Genomic DNA, 12,071 nt, shown 5'->3' with positions numbered 1-12,071 from the left:
GTGCCCTTCTCCCCGACCGACAGCCTTCGCATAGCCCTCCTTCTTGGGAACCTGCTAGGTGAAGGAGCCCGCAAGCCTGGGTGGGAGGGCTCATTGGAGGAGTGGAGAGGTGCAGTCGCACGGGCACCGGCGGGCCCAGCTGTCTCCCCCGGAAGGGAGAGGAAGGCTGAGGTGCAGCCTGAGCAAGACGCAGGGGTGCCAGAGCCTGGAAGTAGTGGCACCCCTCGGAACGGTAGTTCCAAGCTGCTGCAGAAATGCGCTGGGCGGAGAGGGGTAACGGCATGGCACGCAGAGCCCGCGGACCTGCCACCCGACCCCTTCCACTCAGGTATGACCACTGGGGGGCAGTCTTTGCTGTGCTGGGCAGGGTGAAGGGCCTCCTGCCAGGCAGCAGGCCCTCGAGTCAGACGGTCCATGCGGGGTGGAGGCTCTTTGCTTGAAACAACAGCCGAGGCTGGCCAAGCAGTGCATCCCTAAACGGACCGAGAGTACCCAATCGATCGGAGTATGGCCAGGGCCTCCCCTGGCAGGCCGCCCTGTGTGTGGGATGCTGGCTTCACATCCCTGCCTGCTCCCGGGGTGAGCAGGCTCGGAGGAAAGTCCCATCGGGAAGAGGCTGAGAGGCAGGCACGGACCCAGGTCCCTGGGGGCCCCGGCAGGCAGGCCCGGGTTCTGCCTTCCCCTGTCTCGGAATCGCCAAACCTCATGGAGGTCTGACTGACCCTTTCCCTAGTAATCCAGAGGAAAATTACCTCCCTTTCTTGTAATCTGTGCACACAGCGTGACAGAGGGGACCCAATGTTCCCAACCTCCTGGAGCCCTCGCTGGGGTCGGGGAGGCAAAGGAGCCCTCATCGGGACTTCCAGGGAAGCTCGGCCATCTGGTTGCACCATTGGAAAGCATTACGCGCGACCACATGGCCGAGGGGAAAGGTGCTACCAGATGGCCCTGCTCGGGAGGGCGGCCATCTGGTCGCTCTATGCCCTAACAAAAGGGCGAGCGGGTCCCGAGGCATGGGGGGGCTGGAGACCTGGGGCCCCAGCTGGGCCTCAGCCATGAGGCTGCAAGGGGGGGAGCCAACAGGCCCTTCGACCCGGGGCCCACGGACACTTTGACAAGTAGGCGAAGCGGGGGAGGTCTGCATCAGACCGATGGACCCCCGTCCCAGGCCCATGGCATAGAGGCAGGCTGGGGGATGGGGCCCAGATCTGGAGCATCCGACCTGGGGCCAGGCGGGGCCCCTACCCCCAGCCAGGGCTCCCAGGCCGAGAGGCACAGGGGAAGCCTCCCCGGGGTCGTGGGACCCTGTCCCGGGCACCGTGCCATGCAGCAGGCTGAGGACAGAGCCCGGGGTGGGGAGCCCGCCTTCCCCGGGGCCCCAGCCAAAGCTCCTGAACCCAGCCTAGTAAGGGGGGCTCCCCAGGCATGACAGAACCCCATCTTGGGCCTTTGGCATAGCGGCAGGCCGGGGAACGGGCCCAGGGCTGGAGCCCCTGACCTGGGGCCCAGCGGGCTCCCAGGCCCAGAGGCGCAGGGGAAGCCTTCCCGGGCCTGTGGGACCCCGTCCTGGGGCACTCTACCACACGGCAGGCATGGGGACGGTGCCCGGAGTGGGAAGGCCGCCCTCCCGTAGGCCCTCAGGGGCCACGTCCGGAGCTCCTGAACCCAGCCAAGCGAGGGGGGCTCCCCAGGCACGACGGAACCCCGTCTCAGGCCTTTGGCATAGTGGCAGGCCACAGGACGGGGCCCAGAGCTGGAGCACCCGACCCGGGCCCCGGCTGGGCCCCTGGACCCAGCTGGGGATCCCGGGCCCAGAGGCACATGGGAAGCCTCCCAGGGACCGCAGGACCCAGTCCCAGGCTCCCTGCCACGTGGCAGTACCAAGGATGGAGTCCTGGCCCATCCGGCTGCCAGCTGAGGACCGCTAGGCTGAGAGGGGTTCTGGAGTACCCGGTCCTTAGTAATCCGGAGGAAGGGTACCCACCTTTCTGGTAACTCATGCACACTGCGAGACTGAGGGGACCCTAGGCGCGGACATGCTCGACCTCCTGGAGCCCTAGCTGGGATCGGGGAGGCAATCGAGCCCTCATCTGGACTTCCAGGGCAACCCGCCCATCTGGTTGCCCCATTGGAAAGCATTGCATGCGACCAGATGGCCGAGGGGAAAGGCACGACCAGATGGCCGGGCCCAAAGGACGCCAATCTGCCCGCCCGAGCCTTCACGTGAGGGCTCCCACCTTCCCTTGCAAGGCTTGGGGCTCTGCGTCCCGGGGGCTCGCAGACCGCAGCTGGGCCTCAGGCACCGCGAGGCCCGGAGGAGCTCTCGGGCCCGGACGCCCAAGGGAGGACCATCCGGGGCCCAATGGAGCCTGTCCCGGGCACTTTGCCACGTGGTGGGCCGGAGGAGGGAGCCCTGGACAGGGGAAAAGGTGGTGCCCGGGCCTAGCCCATCTGGTCCCTGGCTGAGAACGCCCAGCCCGAGAGGGGTTCTGGCATACCCTGCCCCTAGTAATCCGGAGGACAGCTACCCCTCTTTCTGGGAACCCGTGGGCACCGAGTGACGGAGGGAACTCTAGGCGCTGAGGTGCCTGACCTCCTGGAGCCCTGGCTGGGATCGGGGAGGCGGACGAGCCCTCATCGGGACTTCCAGGCCGGTCCGGCCATCTGGTCGCCCCATTGGAAAGCGTTGCACGCAACCAGATGGCCGAGTGGAAAGGTGCGACCAGATGGCCGGGCCCGAACAACGGAGCCCTGGGTGGGAGCACTCGGTCAAAGCTCTCGGGCCCGGACGCCCAGGGGAGGACTGCCCAGGACCGATGGAGCCCGTCCCGGGCACTTTCCACGCGGTGGGCCGGTGTGTGGAAATATGCCTTTTTAGGTGCACACCGGTGCAGGGGTCACCCTTATCTTTGTCCACAGGTCCATAGACCAACAAAGAAGAGATTGGCACTGAAGCTGAAATTCAAAATAACAACTTTATTCACTCATGAGTGAGACCACATCCATACAACACCCTCAAGTGTTCCAGGAGGTAGTGGCTTGAATACACAGACCATGGTGATTTTATACAGAGTTTTCTGCACTGGTAAGCATGGGGTTACAAATAGAAGGTACAGGCCTACACAGGAATAACTACAGACAAACATGGACAAATGGGAAATCCTTTAGTCAGCAAAGTGGGAGGGCGAGCAGGAGTGCTTATGGCAGCACTAAGAGATTGACAGTTGAGTCTGAGACCAGGTGTTCTGGCAGCTACAAACTCTTTAGCATGCATATTGCTAGAAAGGGGCGTATCTTGTAGGTCAACCCTTTGTTTGTTCTTCAGTAAGGGATATACAATTATGTAACTCCTGTGACTGAGACTGAGTGGCTGGAAATGGCAATAATGTAGCAGGATTCAGAGTCAAACATCTTTTCAGTGTGATATGAGGAGCCAAAAGTGTCAATTCATAGCCTGTCAAGCACGCACTAGTCAAGTGTTGTGTTTTCATTTGATTTAGCAGAGCATCAACTGAGTGGGGTACTAGCACAAGCAATCTATGTGACAAAACTATTCCCTCACTCTGACGTATGGACACAGCCGTTGCCACCACCGCTCGAAAACACCCTGGCAGTGCACGGGCGACTGGATCAACGAAAGCTGAGAAATATTCCCAAGGACGCTGCTTATCACCGTGTGTCAGTACAAAAACTGAGAGAGCACAATCGTCCCTCTCGTGTACAGAGAGTGCAAAAGCCTTTGTGTAGTCTTGAGTTCCTAATACTGGTGCAGAACAAGGGGCTTGACGTAACTGTTGAAAAGCATTTTGGCATTCAGTAGTCCATGGGAGGGGCATCGGAGTATCTTTAGTCAAAAGGGCCAACAAGGGTTTAATAATGTACGAAAAGCTAGGAATCCACTGCCTACAGAAAGAAGTAAGGCCAATCAGTGCACGAACATCCTTCTGAGTACGGGACACAGGCGTGCCTAAAATAGCTTGAATGCGGTCTGGTGTAAGTGCACGTCCCTCCTTAGACAGGAGGTGACCTAAGTAGGTAACCTGCTGTCTACAATATTGCAATTTCTTCCGAGAGACTTTATGATGATGAGAAGCAAGGAATGAGAGCAATGACAGTGTACTTTCTTCACACTGTTCAGGGGTATCGGCAGCCAACAAGATGTCATTGACGTATTGAATAAGAGCCACCCCTTTCGGTACAGGAAAGGAATCAAGCTGTCTTTTCAATGCCTGTCTATAACTGCTAGGACTCTCTGTATACCCTTGTGGAGCTCTACATAATCTGAAGGATCGATTATTCAAAGTGAAACCAAACAAATAACGGCTGTCAGGATGAATAGGTATTGAGAAAAATGCATTTTTCAAATCGATTTCACTAAATGTAGTTGCAGTAGGAGGAACCATAGTAAGAAGTGTCGTGATGTCAGAAACTACCAGGTATTGGGGCACTACAATTTTACTGACTTCTCGTAAGTTAATGATGAATCTATAAATTCTAGTGTCAGTGTCTTTTTTCAAAATAGGAAGAATAGGGCTATTACAGGTATTGTAGGGGACTTCTTCCATAACCCCCACTCTGATCAAATCCTGAACGATATGTATTCATGCTTCTTCGCCTTCCTGAGATATTTTATATTGGGGCAGTTGAGGCAACGAAGCACCTTCGTTCACTTGAATATGTACTGGTGGGATAACCATTTGTCCTACATCAGTATCTGATGTAGCCCACAAAATACTAGGTAACGATGCCAGAGCAACATCCTCTTTAATGAGACAAGACCTCACAACCATTAGATAGTTATCATTTAAAATAACACGCACACCTTCTGGGGAACAACGTATTGTAGCACGGAAATGTTTAAGCATATCGATACCCACAATGTTATCCGACGTGTTAGGGGAAAGCAAAAATGGACATGGTGCAGTGAATTTATCAAGACTAAATGCAAGTGGCTGTGACAGTGGGCTAAGTGTAGGTGTCCCATCGAATCCTATCGATGTTATCATTGCGCCAGACAGGGAATCCCTCGGAACCAATTTTTTAGACAGAGCACTACGAGTAGCTCCTGTATCAACCAGAAACTGATCAGTAGAACCCAAAACGTTTGCATCAACATAGGGACCCTTCTGATCTACTGGGACCTCAACCGGTTCCTTACCCCATCCTAGGAATTCCTATGCATAATCAGAATCCTTAGGACCAGCAGCCGAATAATCAGACATTTAGTATTGGTTTCGTCTATCAAAGGTAGTAAAAGAATTTGGGTTGTTTTCAACTGCCTCAAATCTGGTACGATTATCCAAGCCTCCCCTATTTCTCGTGTTCCCTGGGCGGCCTCTCATGCTTCCTCTACCTCGTTGATACTGCTGACCTCACAAAAGGGGGCACTTAGAACGCCAATGTCCACTCTCTTTACAATAAGTACACTGATCAGAAGACAAAGTTGCTCGAGGGAAAGGGGGTACACCAGGGCGATACATCACACGTCAACCTCTTCCACTACCTCTAAATGGTGGACCATAGACTTGAGCCAACATAACTTTCGTTTTTAAATCCTTAACCTTTTTATCTTCCTTGCCTTTTGCATCCAATTCCTGACGCTCATAATACTGGGCCATTATCAAAAGGGAGACTGGGGAAGACGTAGTCCATGAACTCTCGCTGGCCTTTAGGTGACTAGCTATTTCTGGCAACATGTTAGCGACAAATTTGTAGACAAACAGATTCTTACCCATGTCATCTGTCAATCACTGCCCACTAAAGTCATGGAATGTCTCTTCAAATCGTGTAAAGAAATCGGAAACTGACTCATCCGCTTTCTGTTTACAAGATGCTAACGTAGTCCAATCTATTTTCTTAGGGGGTATAAGAGTTTTGAACTTAGTTACAATAGCTTTGGGAAGATCTAATATTACCTGTTGTGGTTTCTGCACAGGCTCTCTAGCAGCATCTATTTCCTTTAAATGCACCCAAGTATCACCATAAGCTGCAATATCGTCTACCTTCCGAATTGTTCTCCACATATCAGGGGGCAAAATAAGTTTCAAAAAACATATCGATATGTGGCAAAGTCATAGTACAGGAGCTAATAGCTCCTTCCACTTCTTCATAAAAAGCGGCCGGATTTTTCCGTGGGTCGGGTAAAGCAGCTTTAAGAGCCATAACATCTGCTCTACTGCAAGAGGTATAAACCCAATTATAAATAAAATATCCCTTTGCATCATCTGAAGTTTTATCGTCTTCTGTGCCCGCACCCTTCGGAGGAACATACAGAGGCACAGCATCGCGCATTGGTTTCACAGTAATTACAGTATCACTACTGTCTTTATCTGTCCCTGCAGCTCCTTCTTGTCACGCCGGGGACTGAACTGTTTGTTCAGTTCTGGTTTGCTAGCTGCTTTTTTTTCCTCTCGCAGGCGGAATGTGTCAGTTTGCAATTTAACCACTCCCCTAATTAGATCAGGCACCTGTGAAGGAAGAAAGGTGCCATCACTTAATTGTTTATAATCAGAATGTATATCAGAGGGCTCTAGATCATCAGAATGTTTTCTAAAACTGAGTATTACTTCCCAAGTAAATGTCTCTACAAAATATAACTGCTCTAAATCTATACACTGCTGAACCATTGCTACGAGTTCTGGAGCAGAGGCACTCCCACGAGCTGCTTTATGAGCAGCGGATCTAAGAGTGGCCTTGCATTCAGTAGTTAAAGTACAACGAGTCAGGCGCCCATCTTGCTTAACTATATCTTTCTCATCTGAGGACAAATGCTCCTCATCAGAAACCTCATTCTCAAGGGCACTAGGGAATTTATACGGGGGTGGAGGTCTATCCAACAAGATGGAATCATCCTGAGGTCTATTAAGTATGGGATAAATAGGGCGCCTAATAGGGTACTGGCCAGTTACCTCTAAACGACGCTCCCTTTCCTCTTTTTCTTTTATTTCCCTCATTTCCTTCTTTTTCAATTCCAACTCTTTTTTATATATAGTTTTTCGCTGTTCTTTTTCTGCTATAGCTTCTTCTTTCCTCACTCTCTCATGCACTTCTTTCTCTCACATTCGTACACAATCAAACATATCTTGTTGACTCTTTCTTTTAAACAGACACTGCTCAACATACTGAATCTTTTTGAAATGTCAAATGACCCATTCACAGGCCATCGTAAATCAGGATCCTTTTTCATATATTTGTTCCACAGTGTACTATACATTATGGAAGAAATACTGTATTTAATATACATGTATCGATTAGGTGTCCCCTCTAGGGGAGCCGGCTGACTTCTTTCTAAATCCATTTTGGTACCTCCAAGATAGCAACACAACCTACGAGGTGCGCTAGGAGCAGGCATGCTGCCAAATTATAGTAAAATATTGCTATTCAAAAATCTTCAAACGCAGAGAAAAATCTCCACATTACCTGCCTTTATTTATTGCAATAAATAAACAAACAAACAAAACCAGAATCTTGGCCAACCAAATCCAAGATCAAGAGTGCCGCTTCAGCGACCTTACCAAACAAAAGTCTCCAACCTCCAACTGCCAATCTCTTGGTCGACCTAATGGTCACTGCAAAACTTGCACCAATGGAGATCTCAGTCGAGACCGGCCACCACGTGGAGGGTCAAATCGGGAAAACCGGAAAAGCACTTTGGTCTGCAAAGACAAGGGTCTCCTCGTGCAGGACGTCTCCTCAGCAAAATTCCATTCCTCCGTCATGACCACTCATTCGGGCGGCTGCGTCTCCGATGAGCCCCACGAGTCGGGTGCCAAAACTGTGGAAATGTGCCTTTTTAGGGGCACACCTGTGCAGGGGGTCACCCTTATCTTTGTCCATAGGTCCTTAGACCAACAAAGAAGAGATTGGCACTGAAGCTGAAATTCAAAATAAAAAGTTTATTCACTCATGAGTGAGACCACATCCATACAACACCCTCAAGTGTTCCAGGAGGTAGTGGCTTGAATACACAGACCATGGTACTTTTATACAGAGTTTTCTGCAGTGGTAAGCATGTAGTTTCAAATAGAAGGTACAGGCCTACACAGGAATAACTACCGACAAACATGGGCAAATGGAAAATCCCTTAGAATTCCATAGCTGATAAAATGGATGCCAGAAACAAGATGGTTTCAGCTTATGCTAACAGAGATTATCTGTGATTTCCACAGGTGGAAGGAGCCCCGGGCAATGGGGAGGTGTTGTCCGGGCCTGGCCCATCTGGTCCCCGTCTGAGAACAGCCAGCCCGGGGGGCCTGTTCTGGCATACCCTGCCCCTAGTAATCCGGAGGAAAGCTACCATTCTTTATGGTAGGCCGTGTGCACCGAGTGACGGAGGGGCCCCAGGGCACGGGGGCGCCCGACCTCCTGGAGCCCTTACTGGGATCGGGGAGGCAAACAAGCCCTCTTCGGGACTTCCAGGGAAGCCCGGCCATCTGGTCACCCCATTGGAAAGCATTGCACATGACCAGATTGCCGAGGGTAAAGGCGCGACCAGATGGCCGGGCTTGAAGGACGCCATTCCGCCCGCTCCGAACCTTCACCGGAGGGCTCCCGCTTGCCCTTTAGAGGGCTCAGGGGCTCTGGACAAGGGACCCTTGTCCCAGACAGAAGGACCCTTGGCAGTCTGCACGACGGGGGCGCCCACACCCCAGCCCCTGGCAGAAACCCAGGCCCCGGGCCCGGTCCCTGCTTCTCAACCCAGCCAGGCCGGGGAGAACTGGGAGCCTGCCAGGGCACGAGGGAACCCGTCCCGGGCACATGGAACCTCGGCTGGCCACTAGACGTGAGCTCCTGTTCCACAGATTTTTTCCATAGCTCCGTGGAACACCGTGTAGTGGCACTACGCCAACTCTGCCCACCCCTACTTTCGACGTGGTTCAGGACTTGACGGCCCGTGACCTGGAGGAGAATCATACAGATTTCATCCCAGAATGCATGAGCAATCCCAAAACAAGTGGAGCATGTCTGCCTGGGAGGCACGGCATTAAAAGCAATTCAGCAATGCCACAGGGTAGATTTTGTGGAGCTTACCCGGTGTCAATTAGGTTCTGTGTACGATATGATGACATATGTATGTAAGACATCTTACATGGGTATATGAGTGCCCTATCCCATGCTTTGGGTTTCAGGGTCGACCATAATCTAGTTCCCACTTCTGTCGGAGCGGGGCCAGAATATCCACAGATTTATCTGGTATGGCTTTGCCAATTCAAGAAATGTCTCCATCCAGAACCTATTGTGAACATAACTTGGGTTAGCGGATGAGCATGGGGCTCAGAAACCACAATCCCCCAAAGGCGCTCCATTTCATCTAAGTGCCAGGAACTGTCCCGCCAAGAGGCCGATCTGCTTAGTCAGTAGGTCGAAGGGGATCAGGGAACTTTCCTAAAATAGGTCACCAAATGTGCCCATTCCCACAGACTCCAAGTACTCCATGCCCTCGCAACCCACCACGATTCTGAAGGCACACATAGATCTCAGGGGTATCTCAAGTGCATAAGGTGACACCCCGGGAGAGGTTTACAGTGCCCATTTGTAACTACCATGAGCTATACAAAGCAAGTTACTGGAGACTGCAGGTAGAATCGATTTTGGTAGGAACAGTTCACGAACTTTGTGTAATGCACTCTGCTCATTCCCTGTGCATACCTCCCTAAGTTGCGGCCAAACAGCCAACGAGCTGGCCATTGGAGTTGCATGACCAGATAGTAGTTCTCAAATATAGGGTCTCCCAGTCCTTCTCTGTCAGTTGTAGCTCTGCTCTATGCAACTCTACTCCCATCTTTATTCCATATCAGGTCACCCAGCATGGTGTTTGATGAACGAAATGTGCTGCGAGGTATCATAATGGGGAGTGAGTGCCAGAACATGATTTCAGGGCGGAGTGAGGAGACTGCCTTCATCAGGTTGCTATTTAGAAGATCCTGGGTGGTGTGGTAGATGTTGATGCCCAGGTATCGGGTGAGAATTGACTATTATAGTATGCATCGGGCAGGTGGGATGAATCTGGAACAGATGGGTTCTACCCTAATTGACCCCTAGGCCCGAGACTGCCTTGAAAGCACACAGTATATGTGCAATGTCGTCTTTGCCCTCATGGATGTCTCTGACATATATTTGGCCGTTATCTGAATAGAGGGAGGCAGTGTGCATCTCGCCATTGAAGTACTCCCCAGGTTCTTCCCGACTGATAGAGGTGCTGAGTCAGCCGCTCCATCCCAAACTCAAAAAGTAGAGGCGAGAGCAGGCATCCCTGGAGCATGCCGCAATTCACAGGAACCGGTTTGGAAATCAGTTGTCCAATTGGATCCCTGGCCATCGGTTCCTGGTAGAGGAGTTTGATCAGCTGTAACATCCTACTGCCTATGCCCATCTTTTAGAAGACTGTGAACATATACAGTCGTAATCAAGCATGTCAAAAGCTTTTTCTAGGTCCAGTACTAAACAAGCAGAGTGGGGCCAGTGAGATTGTGCCTCCTCGTTGCGCTTGTGCAATCTTTGTATATTGAGGGATGTAGATCTGTAGGGTGTGAAGTGTTTTGGTCAGAATGAACTGATATGCAGTAGATGTGAACTAACCCCCAGACAGTCCTCAGACAACCAGAGGATGTTGCTGCAGGTGCAGGTCCACCGCCAGAGCTGAACAAAAGCTAGATGTGCTAGGTGAAAAGGTGTTCTCTGTTTCTTCTGTGGCCATACCCTTGACCTCCCCTCTGCTAAGTGTAAAATTCTTGCAGGCCATAGGCTGACCTTATGAATCTTTTTACAACAGTCGCCTAGACACAAAAGATCTACCCGCTGCTTGTGGCTTTTGTGGACCCAACCAGACACACAACGACCGAAGCTACTCAGTTTTCAAAATAAATGGCATTCCGAAGTTTCTGAATCTAACTGGTAACTGTTTTTCATATTTAGAAAACTGACTAGAGACTGTTTTCCCCAGGATCACAGGTATTCCTGTCTTCTTTTCTATGTGAGACTCTGGGACAGTTTTTTTCTAGCAATCTCCTAATTTCGACTGTCTTCCTGTGCCTCTGCCAATAATATCCGTCCCTCACCCTCTTTAGTTGTCTCTACACCTCTTCTTATAGTGTTGTACCTTTCTTCATCTATCCACCAGCAGTGACACAGCTTTAAAAACCGAATGGTAAAAGAGACTTAATGCTGAGAAATATGTTAATACTCATTACATTTTTTTTGTAAAATAAGACAGGAGTATAACCCATAAACCACGTTGAGATGTGGGTAGGTGCGAGAGAAATAACAACAATATCTCAACTGGTATAATTATGGAGGACAGTTAGAAATGCATGTCAAATACATTGCAATAAAGAAAGAGGAAGACTCTTGGCAAAAATGTATTTGTTTTTTTGTAAGGTGTACTAGGCATCGTATATTTTCAAAGCATAATCAAGTACAGTTGTAGCAGCACTGTAGGCAAAGAATTGCATAAAAACAACCCAAAATTGGACTTGGTGCTTAATTGTGTAAGTGACACAACAAGTGGCGACGCAAGTGACAATGTGTATTCAGCGGAAAACGGCGCAAAGTGAAATTGGTGAACTAATATATACAGTGAATATTGGTGGTTCCGATAACGATTTCAACACATTTGTAAATAGAGGCAATTGTTCGATAGAACCACAACGTATAGTGCGCTATTATTTGCGCTGAGCGGTTGACGACGTTTCGATCTCTATCTCAGGATCATCTTCAGGACCGGGTTGTTGGTTTAAAGCGGTGCTGTACAGGGGGGGAAAGAGAAGACAGGAAAGGGGATCAGGGAGGAGGGAGAGGTGTTGGTGCAGCGCGTGCAGATCAGCGCCGAACGAGCATGAATGTCGTGGGGGTTAAAAGGTGGGTGAGCATTAGAGCAAGGGGAGAAGGGGTGGGGGGGAAACGCGCTTGGATAGGAACGTGGCTAGGGCGAGGAAAATACTAATGTGGCAGGGGTAGCTACCTGGAATGGACACGATCCCGTGTCCAGGTCAGATGAAGGGTAGTTGGGGTACTCCGGACTCCGGATAGGATGTCCTGGGGAGAGTAAGTGAGGAGTGCACGCAGGTAGCGGG

The sequence above is a fragment of the Triturus cristatus genome, chromosome 10 (assembly GCF_964204655.1).
Source record: "Triturus cristatus chromosome 10, aTriCri1.1, whole genome shotgun sequence".
Classification (NCBI taxonomy): Eukaryota; Metazoa; Chordata; class Amphibia; order Caudata; family Salamandridae; genus Triturus; species Triturus cristatus.
Note: the sequence above shows the minus strand (reverse complement) of the source record.